The sequence below is a fragment of the Triticum dicoccoides genome, chromosome 2A (genome assembly GCF_002162155.2).
Source record: "Triticum dicoccoides isolate Atlit2015 ecotype Zavitan chromosome 2A, WEW_v2.0, whole genome shotgun sequence".
NCBI lineage: Eukaryota > Viridiplantae > Streptophyta > Magnoliopsida > Poales > Poaceae > Triticum > Triticum dicoccoides.
Window position 1 is genome coordinate 188,620,725 of NC_041382.1, and position 12,658 is coordinate 188,633,382.

Sequence of the window (12,658 nt, forward strand, 5' to 3'; positions counted from 1 at the left end):
CGACATTGACTTCGGTGCCAGGTCATATTTCTTTTATTACTCACTTTGCATAAATTATTTATTATGCAACGATTTTTTTAATTATCATTATTACTATTATCTCCGGTTTGCACTATTTTTTGTGCACAGGAAAATGATCCGGGGACTTCGGCGTCACTCTGCCGCTGCATTGACCGTGCTATGTCACCACTTCGGCGTGTCGAGCTCTCCGCTCCGCCACCTCGGGACCGGCTTGGTGGATGGAACCTTGCCCCGCATCAAGCTCAGGCCGTGTCATCAATACCGAACACATTAACCAGCTAAGTCGCTTTCATGCTCAAAGCTTAAATTTCTAACTTGTGTTTGGTTCGACCAAGCATTATACTTTTTTGGAAAAAAGTTGCTTGTAAAAAATTTCCTTGTCCAAACTTTGTTTGTGACGCATAAATTCAAATACCCAATTCATTCGGGGGCTTCCTTCATGAAGCTTTTCCTCTTGCATATGATTACACTTGTACGGCTTCGTTCCTTGTTCGTGTATTACGCCACAATATGCACCATATTGACTTAAGCGATTTGCAAGCTGGGTTGCCTCGCTCCTGTGTTTACCCCTACATTCCCGATTGTTCGGCTAGGGAGTAAAGGGAGCACCTCTGTGATTGTCACGATCGGGTCACCCGAGCCGGACCTCAGACTGGGTGAAGCCGAAAGCTAGTGCTCTTATAGTTTTCAATGATGGTCGGCACACAACGGAACTCATGAGTACAAAAAATCTATTGCACAAGTCTCATAATAACAATGAGCACCGAAGAAAGGTATCGGTGGGGGTACTATTTTCTTCGAAGATGCTTCTTACACTTCGCAGTAATATAGCATAAGTTACTGAGTGAGCTTTGTCTGTTACAGCCTTATGGCCTGATTGCCTGGTTATTGGAAACACCGTCGATATTCTCGACCGATGGAGTACATAACACTTTTCGGTCCTTGACCGAAGAGGGAGAAGCCGACGGTCGGTTAAGACGCGTTTAAAGTTCGATTGAACATAGATATGATATATGTACTTAGGTACATGCAATCATTCTTTTACCCAAGTCACTTGGGGGCTCTTAAGTTTATTTGAGCCATTTTATAATAAGTGTTCTTCTTCTTAGTCGTTGCAAAGTTTTATTATTATTATTATTCATCACTCCCTTTTTCGACGTGAGTGTGCGGTCACTAGCCGGGGAGCCTAATTTCTCTCTCAAAGCCGCTAGAGTTTAGTTTGCTAAACTGGCCTAATGAGAAGTACTCCGCCCTCGGGATAGGAGGTTGAAGCCGTAGGCTGACCCACTCGAAGTCTTGAGATAGGATGTATCATGTTAAAGCACGACAGAGGCACTTCTTTTTTCTAAGACCAATTTTCGGATTGGCACCGAACACTTGATCTTGTTCGGACGTCATGTTTTTACTGACGTTTCTTGGTTTTCCAAGCTTTTTGGCACTTTTAAACTATTTGTGCTTTTCCAGCATTAGTCTCGCAGTGCAACGCCGGACACCTTTAGGGATTCGGCAAAAACATTCTCAGATATTGCTATATATGCATCAGTTTCGAATTGTGTCTTCGGTCAATAGTTGGGTTGCCCGGCTCCTGCACTTGCTTCCTACGTTCCGTTTTGTTCGGCTAGGCGTGCAAAGGGAGAACCGCTGCGATTGTGCGTCCAGCTCACATAGTTAAGCACCTCAGTGGAGAAAGCCGAAAACTGACTGTCACAATAAGCGTAAACTGGTCAGCGATCCGATGACTATGTTAAATGACGGGCCGTTCATAACATTGGCCGAAGTGTTTACGGCTTGACCCCGACTGTCACCGAACACTACCGGGGGCTATTAACTTGCCTCCCAAACTAAATCCTCGATATTTTGCTCTTACATTAGAGCTGAGGTTTAATGATCATGCTTAGCATGACAACCCAAAGAAAGGAACCGATAGCGGGACTATTTTCTTTGGAAGACATTTTTCTGTTAAACAGTAATATAACTCTCTGCGTACCTTTGTTTATAAAACTGTATGGCCAGATTGCCTTGTTTGTTGTAAATCTTTGCCCTCGTAAAGGCTTTATAAAGTAGGACAAACACTCCTCGGCTACTGGCCGAGGAGGTGGAAGCCGATGGTCGGTCAACAAAGTTTTGTACAATGCGGATCCGAGCATTAATGACATAAAGTACTTGGATACATAGAGTCATTACACATAATTTGTCATTTTACTATGGATATTGATCCTTAATTCGGCCACCCGTGCCCGCATTAAGGCTCGGGGGCTATTGGGCTTTGGGATTATTATTTACAAATATTAAAGGGGCACATCGATCCCCTGATCTGGTTTTGCCACCCGACCAGTGTCTCGGGGGCTACTGCATTGCTTGTCCAATGCAGAAAATTTTATGTGCAATATAGTTTCCGAGGAGATTTTGATCCTCAGGTTGGTCGGCCGCACCCAACCTGAGTCTCGAGGACTGAGCACGCCGCTTTTAGTGTCCCGAAGTATTCTGCCGAGCTTGGACTTGATCCTCAGGCCGATTTTGCAAATCAACCTGAGTCTCAGCGGCTACTGGAATCAGCGGTCTTACGTCATCCTTCAGGTGCATCTCGGGTTTTAGACCGATACACACCTTGAGGGCTACTGGCTATATATCTCGCCAGAGAATAAATTGCACCAATAAAAAATATTCACAAAAATCGGCCCACATTCGGGGTGGTGCACCACCTCGGAAGTAGCCCGGCATAAAGCTCGGGCGCTAGTGGCTGGCTCCATAGAGGGCATTTCCGGCATTAAGCTCGGCTAAACTCCTTCAAACTTCTTTGAACCAAGGTGATTTACGACACCTCGGATATAGTCTGGCGTTGGAGCTCGGATATTGTCCGGCGTTGGAGCTCGGATACATAGTCCGGCGTTGGAGCTCGGATACATTCCGGCATTAGAGCTACGAAGCGGTCCGGCGTTGGTGCTCGGTTGCAAAAGATACCTCGAATACAGTCCGGTGTTGGAGCTCGGACGCAAGAGGACGCTGCCGCCTGGGAACAACTTCAAACCCGAGGTGTGGCATAAAAATAACAAGGCATTGATAAAGGCCGTAAACTTAAAGGGGCTCCTCGGATACCCGACGTGTAAACTCGTCGAATGCATTTCGGCGATCCTCAATATCGAAGATGAGAAGATTTGTTGAACCAGTTTTCAAGACCGACGACCGAAGATGAAGAACGGTTTGGAAGAATCGAGGAGCGTCCCTAACTTGAAGACCGGTTCAGGAGGCTACTGACGGTGTCCTGGACTAGGGAGTACTCACCACGTCGTCTCCCGATCTATTAGATTGGGCCGAGGACCCCCATGGTCGTATACTCATGGGCCAGTTCGGATAGCTGCCGCATACAAGGAAGATTCCACAAGACTTGGCGATCAAGACAAGGACTTCTCCCCACCGGCGTATTCGGCTAGGACTCTTGTTATCCTAGGCCTCTGGTGCATTATATAAACCAGGGCCAGGCTAGTCGATAGAGCACAATCAAAACATACAATCATACCATAGGCTAGCTTCTAGGGTTTAGCCTCTCCGATCTCGTGGTAGATCTACTCTTGTACTACCCATATCATCAATATTAATCAAGCAGGACGTAGGGTTTTACCTCCATCAAGAGGGCCCGAACCTGGGTAAAACATCGTGTCCCCTGCCTCCTGTTACCATTGGCCTAGACGCACAGTTCGGGACCCCCTACCCGAGATCCGCCGTTTTTGACACCACACTTGGCAGGGCAGAATAAGCCAAGGTTACCATAGCCGTGCTCAAGACCAGAAGCATGAAGAACTGAGGGGCGAGGTGAAACTCCCCCGGCAAGGTCCTTACCAGGGCGGCCTTCACGGCCCCGGCAAGAACCTTGCCGAGGCAACTTGCCCAACGCAAGCAGGGTTGCCACCCTTGAGCCTAAGAGTGACGCCCTCAACCACATTGGAACCAAAGCTTGGGAGGCGCCTCCATGGTGACATGCAGATCTTTGTGAAGACCAAGAACATACAAGACTAGATGAGAATCAGAAGACGAAGATCCTCGGCAAGATCCTTGCCGAGGATACCCATGAGACCCCCCCGGCAAGACCCTTGTCGGGGACGCCCACGACGCCGCGGCAAGACCCACACCTGCCAAGACTCCACCGCCATTCCGACATAGCTGCAAGCCCACCAACTAGGCGAGCACCTGCATGGCGATGTGCGGCCTCCAGGCTAATTCAGCAAGCACCTGCGTGCTGGCATGCAGATCTTCATGAAGACTCTGCCACCACACCAACTCAGCAGCCACTCAGCCAGCGTGGCACTACACGCCTTGTTAGTTCGGACGCGCGTTGAAGCCAGACAAGGTGGCGACAGCTGGGACGAGCTTCCTTGCCCTCCCCGATAAAGCAAAAAGGGCACATTGGCAGCGCATTAAATGCATGTCCTACGATGCCAGGAGATAGACTCAACTATTGTACAACTTTCCACCTCCTGTGTGCCATTGTGGCAGCCCCTTTTGACTATAAAAGGAGGCCCACGGCGTACTGAGAGAGGATTCTGACTTTTTGGACCCAACACGCTTTGTAGCTAGTCCAAGAACACCAGGCAAACATAAACCAGTAGGAATAGGCTATTAGGCATCACTTGCAGCCCGAACCTGGATAACCCCCCTGTGTTGATCCCTCAAACCCGCTCTTTCCACAACCCTGGGCCCGCCAACCGTAGCAAAAGGGATTCGTCGTGATCCCGTAGGTGTCCTTTCCCCCGACATCTTTGGCGCGCCAGGTAGGGGTGCAAGCTGTGAAAATCTGGTTTGAAGGTTAGCACACTGACTTCATCATCACCATGGCCCCCAAGAAAAAGGGGATCACAACGATCGGCTCATCCGGGGCCAGCCCGTCGACGCCAGTACGAGCAGGTGGCCGGGTGGTCACGGATGGAGCCGGAGACATGGCCCGCGAGCGTCCACGACACTCTGGCGATCGGAGCCAGGCGAGTGGTGGCGGCCGAATCCGAGATGATGAGCCACACGCTGCTGGGTCCGGGGGCAGGGCCGTGCTACCCACGGGTGGCGTGGCAGCCTCTACGGCACTCCAGGTGGCACCCGTGCCACGCCCTTCCCAGGCCGCGCGCGATGAGCAACACTGCGATGCCGGAGCCCCCGGGCACCGCCTCGGAAAGAGCCCTGTGCGCCACTCACAAGACTAACCGGGCCGGCGTGCACGCTCGGACACCGGTGTAGGCAGTGTGCAGCCGCGAGACCGCGACAGAGCCCCTTGTAACGGGCCCAGGAAGAAGCTCGAACTACCATCGAACGACAACGGGAGACGCACCATCAGTCAGATCAGCATGCGGGGCCTACTATGGAACACCCAGGTTCGGTAGGCCCCGGCGACCTGCCTTACGAGGTGGGTTGTCCAGCCTTTACCCGAGAGCTGTGGCAGTTCCAGTGGCCCTCCCACCGCACGTTCAAGCTCGATGTTGGCAAGAAGTACAATGGCAAGACCCACCCGTCGGAGTTCCTCAGCATCTACACCATTGCGATGCAACTGCTGGAGCTTGCGACGACAAGGTGCTTGCCAATTACTTCCCATTGGCACTCAAACCCAACATCATGTCGTGGTTGATGCACTTGCCGGTGGATTCCATTTCTTCTTGGTCGGATTTGTGTCATGAGTTTGTTGGCGCCTTCACTGGAGGCCACCAAGCTCATGGCCAGGCGAGCGATTTGCATACCATCCCCTAGAAAGAAGGTGAAAACTTGCACAAGTACGTACAGAGGTTCAGTCGGGTGCAATACAACATTCCGGATGTTCATCCCGCCGCTGTCATCAGCGCATTCCATCAGAATGTGCGCAACCGCAAGATGCGTGAAGAGTTGGCAATGAACAGGGTCAAGGATGTGGCCGAACTTTATGTTCTGGCCAATAGATGTGCTCGAGCTGAAGAGGGGAGGAAGTACCCTGGCGAAGATGCCGGTGAGGAAACCGACTCCACAGACGAAGACACCGCTGCCCCGAAAAAGAAGGACCGACGCCGCAACAGGAAATGTAAGGGCAAGACTATGCTTGCTGTTGAGGGATCCGGCGAGCCCGGCACCGCCAAAAAGGCCAAGGCTGACGATCCGGCAAGGAGATTGCCGGGTGTGCCGCCTATTTAGCCCTGTCGGCTGCCGGCAAAACCAGGAGGCTCCGACAAGCAGTACTGGAAGATCCATCGCAATAAGGGCCATGACCTCCAGAACTACCGACAGGTTGAGCTGCTGGCAGAAAAGCAGAAGGCTGAATATGAAAGGTGAGACAAGGAGAAGGGTCAGGATGGTGCCGATGGGTCCAGCAAGAAGTGTGGTGGCTAAGGGGGTCGCCACGGCAAAGATAACCAACAGGAGAGGCCCGCTCGGGGCCGCGACAAGAAAGAGGAAGATGATGATCACGACAAGGACGACGAGTCCGGTGACCACGAGTTCTAGAAGGCTACAGAGGCCATGTGCGTCGATGGTGGCGCCTCGTTGCACACCTCACGTCGCCAGCTGAAGCAATGGGCGCGTGAGGTCACTGTGGCGGAGCCGTCGTTCGATGCCCAGAAGCCACTGAAGTGGTCCCGCACGCCCATCGTTTTTGACACCGAGGATCACCCTGATCGCACAACTGCGGTCGGGTGTTTGTCGTTGTTGGTTTCACCAACAATACGCAACCTCAAGGTGACCAAAATGATGGTTGATGGTGGGGCCGGTCTGAATTTGATCTCGCCCGCTGTGATCAAGAAGCTGCAGATTCCTGATGGAGATCTCGAGGAGACGGGCATGTTCCAAGGGGTCAACCCGGGAAGGAGTCAGCCGAAAGGTAAAATCACGCTTCCCGTTACGTTCGGAGGTGAGCTGAACTACAGGACGGAGAAGATCGTTTTTTATGTTGCCGACATTCCCCTGCCATACAACGGGATCCTTGGCCGCCCGGCGCTGGCCAAGTTCATGGCGGCGTCACACTACGCCTACAACACATTGAAGATACCGGGGTCACTGACCATCATCACAGTCCCCTCTGACAAGAAATATGTGCTCATCTGCGCCGACCAACTCTACCAAGAGGTAGTTGCAGCAACTACCACCAGGGCACTTGCTCCTGCCACTGAAGCCCAGGGAGGGAAGAAGGCCGGCAAGACCTCTTGCACCCACTCTGGCAAGCGCACCTCTTAGGAGTGTTGTGCCCCCGTTGAGGACATGCCAGAGAGCTCCACCGGCAAGAGCAAGAAGTCCAAGGCTGCACCACCAAAAACCAGGAAGGTGTCCGTCTAGGAGGACGGCACGGGCGGGGCTTTCACTATAAGCTCCACTCTTGACAACAAATAGGAAAGCATGCTTGTCGCCTTCCTGCGGGTGAATGTCGATGTATTTGCATGGCAAGCATCTGACATCCTCGGCATTCCCACAGAGGTGATTGAGCACCATCTTGCTGTCTGTCCTCACGCACGGCCGTCAAGCAGAAGGTCAGGAAGCAAGCTTTGGAGCAACAAGAGTTCATCATTGAAGAGATCAGGAAGTTGGAGGCGGTAGGCCTGGTAAGAGGAGTACTCCACCCCACGTGGTTGGCCAATCCGGTGGTGGTGAGTAAGGTGAATGGGAAGTGGAGTCTGTGTATTGATTACACAGACATCAATAAAGCTTGTCCAAAGGATCCTTTCCCTCTGCCACGCATCGACCAGATTGTAGACTCCACTGCTGGGTGTGACCTGCTGTCATTCCTCGATGCCTATTCAGGATACCACCAGATCTTCATGATGAAGGAAGACGAAGAGAAGACCGCGTTCATCACCCCATGTGGTACATACTGTTTTGTACGAATGCCTTTCGGGTTGAAGAGCACTGGTTCAACATTTGCCTGGGCAGTCCAGATTGGTTTTGAGCCCCGGCTACATAGAAATATGGAAGCTTATATGGATTAAATAGTGGTCAAAACCAAGGACAGGGCCACGCTCGTGCAAGATTTAGAAGAAACATTCGCAAATCTGCGCAAGATCAACCTCAAGCTCAACCCAGAGAAGTGCATATTCGGTGTCCCCTCCGGCAAACTTCTCGGGTTCTTTGTGTCTCAACACGGAATCGAAGCAAATCCCTACAAGATCAAGGCGATCAAGCAGATTGAGGCACCGAAACGGGTCAAAGACGTCTGTAGGCTCGCCGGCTGCGTTGCTTCCCTGAGTAGGTTCATCTCCAAATGTGCTGAGCGCGCCCTCCCTTTTTCAAAGTTTTGAAAAAGGCGGGTCCAGTAAAATGGACTCCCGAGGCAGAGGCAGCACTGCAAGATTTGAAGAGGTACCTCTCCTCCACACCAATACTGGTCGCGCCTAAACCACGGGAGCCGTTGCTGCTGGACTTAGCAGTAACGAATCAATGGTCAGTGCTGCGCTAGTGGTGCAGAGGGAACTTGAGGGAGAAGCAACAGTTGCGGCAAAGCCGTCGGATGGCGGGCCGGGGTCCTCCTGACAGAGCCTGACACCGAAAAACCATGACCCCGGCAAGGCCTGGTCCCGGCGAGGCAGAGTCTGAGCGGATGGGCGAAGTGGGACAGAAGAAGAAGATGGTGCATCACCCAGTGTATTTTGTCAGTTCCCTCTTGCAGGGGGCTAGGTCAAGATATTCTGGAATGCAGAAGCTGCTCTTAGGCCTCCTCATGGCCTCGAGAAAGCTGCGCCACTATTTCCAAGCGCACGAGATCACCGTCGTCACCTGCCTCCCTTTGCATTGGATTTTGCACAACCCAGATGCGACAGGGAGGATTGTGGAGTGGGCATTGGAGCTGTCGAGCTTTGGCCTCAGGTTTGAAAGTACTTCAACAATCAAGAGCCAAGATTTGGCAGAGTTCATAGCAGAGTGGACCGCAATGCCCGACGAGGAGATTCAAGAGACCACCCTTCCCGGCAAGGAGACGAGGAGTGAGTGGATTATGTACTTTTACAGAGCTTTCTCCCTCCAAGGTGCTGGTGCTGGTGTGCTACTCATCGCACCCACCGGAGAGCACCTCAAGTACGTAATTCAGATGCACTTTCCCCAGGAAAAATCAACGAATAATACGGCAGAGTACGGGGGGTTGCTTGCCGGTCTCAGGATCGCGGCAGACCTCAGAATCAAGAAGCTCATCATCAGAGGTGATTCACAGATCGTCGTCAAGCAAGTTAACAAGGATTACCAGAGCCCGTTGATGGAGGCCTACGTGAATGAAGTGAGGAAGTTGGAAGAATGTTTCGACGACCTACAGGCAGAACATGTTCCCCGAGCGGAGAACATCATTGCTGACGACCTGTCGAAATGCGCTGCCCTCAAGTTGCCTGTGGAACCAGGTACCTTTGTACTTAAGTTAATACAACCATCCGTAGAGCCATTAGTAGGGCAGAACAAGCGAAGGAAGACAAGCGCCGGCAAGTACCTTCCCGCCGAGCTCCCAGGAGCCGCCGGCAAGGAGGTTGCCGGGTAGCCCAAGCTTGCCGAGGGGAAACTACCTCTGGCAGGGCCCCAGGCCTTGACCGTAGAGGCAGCTACCCCTGCGTGCGAAGATGTGCCTTTGGTCCTTGCCGTCGAGCCCCAGGCTCCGGCATGGGCGCAGCCCACCGTCCGTTTCCTCCAAACAGGAGAGCTCCCTGAGGAGCAGGAAGAAGCAGAGAAAGTAGCCCGCCGGTCCAACATGTACCGGTTTCTGGATGATACCCTATACAGAAGGAGGCCAAACGGTGTGAGGCTGAAGTGCATTCCTGAAGAGGACGGACTAGAGCTATTTGCGGAGATACATGGAGGTGTATGTGGCTCCCACATAGGGTCGAGGGCCCTTGCTGGCAAGGCATTCTAGCAAAGTTTCTTCTGGCCCACAACCCTCCAGGATGCAACTGCGCTAGTAACCAAGTGTGAAGCGTGTTAGTTCCATTCGAAGAAGCTTCATCAACCAGCTCAAGCCCTTCAAACAATCCCTCTCTCTGGCCATTTTCGGTCTAGGGGCTCGACATACTGGGCCCTTTCCCCCGTACTACCGGGGGCTTGAGTACTTGTACGTCGCAATCGACAAGTTCACAAAGTGGCCCAAAGTGGAAGTAGTGAGGAAGGTGATAGCATAGTCAGCCGTCAAGTTCTTCAAGGGGCTAGTTTGCCATTTTGGTGTGCCGAACAGGGTCATCACCGACAACGACACACAGTTCACAAGCCACACCTTCATGCAATAGATCCAGGACCTCGGTAGCAAGGTCTGTTTTGCTTCAGTGGCACACCCACAAAGCAACGGCCAGGCGGAGAGGGCAAATGCTAAAGTACTGCGAGGCCTAAGGACAAATACTTTTGACATGCTGCACAAGTGTGGAAGGCACTGGATTGATGAGTTGCCGACGGTTATTTGGTCGATCAGAACGACACCAAATCGAGCCACTGGCTAGACATCCTTTGCCCTGGTATACGGGGTAGAAGCAGTTCTCACCACGGAACTCACATACGGGTCACCTCGAGTGCTCGCTTATGAAGAGCTTGAGCAAGAGCAGTTGCGGCAAAATGACATGACGCTCCTTGAGGAAGATCGTCTTTGGGCGGCTGTGCGAGCTGCACGCTACCAGCAAGCCTTGCACTGCTACCATAGCTGCAAGGTTCATGCCCGAAGTCTTGAGGAAGGCGACCTTGTTCTTTGGCGCGTTCAGTCGGCCAAGAGTTCCAACAAGTTGACGCCGAAGTGGGAAGGGCCTTATCGGGTAATACGAGTCACCAGGCCTGGCGCAGTCCTCCTGGAGACCGAAGTTGGTGTCCCAGTGAGCAACTCCTAGAACATCAAACATCTTCGTAAGTTTTATACATGAGGCGCGGTTGCCAAGCCTCCCGGAAAACCACCTTTTGTACAAGCCTTGCCGACAAGGCATGTAACCCTTTGTACAGAGCCAGGCACAGACCATGAGCATAAATAAATGAAGCGCTGGCGCCCTAAGTTTTAGCATGCATGCTAGGTTAAGTCTCCCTCTTTGGTAGGGTTGATAGTGCTCAGCGACAACTAACCCCTAGCATAGAGGTCGGGTGTGTGTCTTTCTGCCTTTTCCAGTCCTTTCTTTGGTTCGCAGGCTACGCAGGCGTTTCTGCCAAGCCATTTAAGGCCAGGGAGACGGATCGACATCCTCGACCCCGGGAAGCCATTGCCGAGGGGCTGCATATTCAAGTATTCAACCACGGCAAGCCAAGGTTGCCGGGGGCTGCAGATTTAGATAAGTCTTTTTATTCCCTGTTAAGCATTTCCGTAAGGAATTGGGACGTATGAAGCCTCGTTTATTCCTGGGCCACCATGCTCCCCCTTTCCTGTGCCCAAGAACTATTCTCTGGGCCAGAACTTGGTTGTAGTTGTGTTGACAAGGAAGCAAACGGAGGGCCTAATCCTACTTCCCCCTGCCTCCGCTGAGAGTGTGAGTATGGTCGTGCTATGAAGTGAGGGGACAACAAGGCCTGTTGCCGGGCAATAATGTTTATCTTAGGAATATCAAGGATTCATTCCTTGGCATGGGCCTCGCTCATGCACAAAGAACCCGGCAAGCACCCTTTTTCATTAATACGTTTCAAACAGGTATAGTTCGTACGGAATGTAAACATGAGCAAGGGGATTACAAGGTTCAAATCTAATGAGTGCCCGCATGTCTAAAAACTAAAATGGATAGGTGCCTCGTGATCCCTGTTCTTGCCCTTTACCTCCCAGGTGCGGCAGGTGAAGGCAAAAAGGAGGCAATAGGGAGCGTGCCGATGGAGAGCTTGACGACGAAGACCCTCGGCAGGGCGCGTGGCTAAGGGAGGAGGGCGGCGCGGTCAGTCGGAGTCCGCGTCCTCCCGCTTGACGCCCTTGTCGTCGTCGTCGCTGTCCTCCTCGTCACTCCCGCTCGAGGATGAGTCTTTATCATCGGAGGAGCTCTCCACGCAACACCTTAGGCGAGTTCCCAAGTGCCCAAAGACCTTGATGGATAGCAGGTCGTTCTCCATTAATTTGAAGTGGAGAATGAGCCCCTCCGACAGGCTATGGGCACGTGCGAAGGTCTTCCATCCACGATGAAGATACATAACTTGAGGGGCGGGGAAGTCGATGTCGACCCACATGCTGCCATTCCCACAGCCCGTCATATGCAGCCTCAAAGCCTGTGGCGGGTCGAGCTCCATCTCCCGAGCGAATGGAGTAGGGAGACGAAGACAACGGCGCACTGGCTTGTGCAACATGACGACGAATTTACGGGGCTGGTCTCCGACGTGGCCCTCCATGGGGAGGGGCCGCAGGCAGAGGCGAGCCCGATACGCCGCCCCGTCCTCCTCTTCCTCGAGTGCCACGGCGGCCTCGACCTCGCCCCCTCCCTCTTTCTCTCATGGCTGGCTCCGCCGCCACGAGCTCTTGGGAAGGGGGCACACTGTCAAGCAGAGACCCTCGTCGCCGCCATCGAAGTGTCGGCGCGGCCTCTCTCCATAGCAAAAGGAAGGAAGGAGCCAAGATGGGAGGAGATGAATGATGGAGGATTGAGGGGTGCCATCCCCCTCCCCTTCTTATAAAGGGGCGGGGCCGGGTCCCAGCCGCCCCACTTAACCAACCTGTCCGCCAGGGGCGCAGGGAATCGAGACCGACCCGCTGCTCCAATTAGCGACGACCCAGTTTCCCGCCTCACCATTTAAG